The sequence below is a fragment of the Myotis daubentonii genome, chromosome 3 (assembly GCF_963259705.1).
Source record: "Myotis daubentonii chromosome 3, mMyoDau2.1, whole genome shotgun sequence".
In the NCBI taxonomy this organism is placed as follows: domain Eukaryota; kingdom Metazoa; phylum Chordata; class Mammalia; order Chiroptera; family Vespertilionidae; genus Myotis; species Myotis daubentonii.
In genome coordinates this window covers 119,974,603-119,976,198 of record NC_081842.1, presented here as the reverse complement: position 1 = coordinate 119,976,198, position 1,596 = coordinate 119,974,603, and positions in this window count along the sequence as shown.

Sequence of the window (1,596 nt, the reverse complement as noted above, 5' to 3'; positions counted from 1 at the left end):
ATGAACATGTCATTGCAAAGTGGCCTAAGCACTGTGAAAGGGTGGGCAAGGTTCTGTGAGCTAATAAGTAATTTAGCCTGGGAGCCAGAAAAGGTTTCCCTGTGGGCATGGGCCTTGACTTGAGTCTGAAAAAGTGGGCAAGTATGGACCAGTGAGAGGAAGGAAAGCCCACTGTAGGCAGGGGGGGCTGAATTTACTAACTCCCTGTGGTGAAGAGAGCCGCACCCTGGAGGGGCTGAACAGCGCCCAGAGGGCCTGGGCACAGGGGGCAGTGCGGTGGGTGGGACACAATCAGATCTGCATTTTCAATGCTTGGGTGAGTCTCAGGAATGAGGTGAAGAGAGTAGGACATTATTGCAGTTTTTCAGGTAAGTGACTTGGACCAGGACAGTGACAATAGAGAAAGAGATATGGATTCTTTTGAAAGGTATCAAGGTAATACAATCAATAAGACTTGGTGAGGGATTGGGTACAGAGGTGTAAAAAAGAAAGGTATCCAGGATGAGTTTTAGATCTGTAGCCATTTCTGAGATGAGGAAAATTGAAGGATGATCAGTTATTATTTGAGGGAAGAGGTGGAAAGGATAATAAATTTGTTCTCAGATACGTTGAATTGTGGTGCTACTGAGATACTTAAATGGGAATATAGATGATTCTGGAACTCAGAAGAGAAGTCTAGGCTGGAAATGTAACTTATGAGTCACTGATATGCAAATATTAATTGAGAGACTTCTTGTTTCTGACGTGCACTTCCATACTCCTAATAAGAAAAAGCTGAAAACGGAAATCAACCTTTCTTAGATTCATCAGGGGCCAAACCACTGCCCCTGAAACTGGAAAGAGAAGTGGACACTGAGGATCACAGTTTACTGGGAGCAGAAGCCTGCTACTGGAGCCAGGACTGGTAGGAAAAATTGGGATGTAATTGAAAAATTGTTGAAAGATCAGTGTGAACAAGTTTGAGAGTTAAAATATTGGGGGCTCGGGCCCTGGTCAGGTAGCACAGCAAGTTAGAGTTTCGTCCAGATACACCAAGGTTGCAGGTTTGATCCCCAGTCAGGGCACATACCAGAATCAACCATGAATGCATAAATAAGTGGAACAACAAGTGGAACAACAAATCAATGTTTCTCTCTCAAATCAATTTTAAATAACAAACACTGAGGGCTCAGTCTCAGGGGGTCCCACATGGTCATGAGTTTTACCTCTAGGAGCCCTTTCAGATTCTCAGAGTCAGGATTGGAGAAAAAAATCCTCTCTGGCTTCAGATGGAGATGGGGGATGTGTGGGGTGGTGGTGGTGGGAGGGCTGGGGGGTTGAGCGGGCTGGTGGGGCTAGTGGGAGGGGGGTTTACAGGTGGGTAGTAGGAGGGTTTGGGGGGTAGAGAGGTAGGGAGGGGGAGAAAGTAATTATTTTGAATAAACTAGAGGTTCTATTGGCCATCACAATAGCCTGCCCTATTTATTTTATCGGAGCCTAACTAACTAACTTGGGGGAAGGGAAATAGCCAACTCCAGCCTCCTCTAGTCTTCATGTCTCATCTAAAGGAAAAAACAAAAAAGCCAAGAAGCACCTACGAAGGTCATAGGCAGAGTA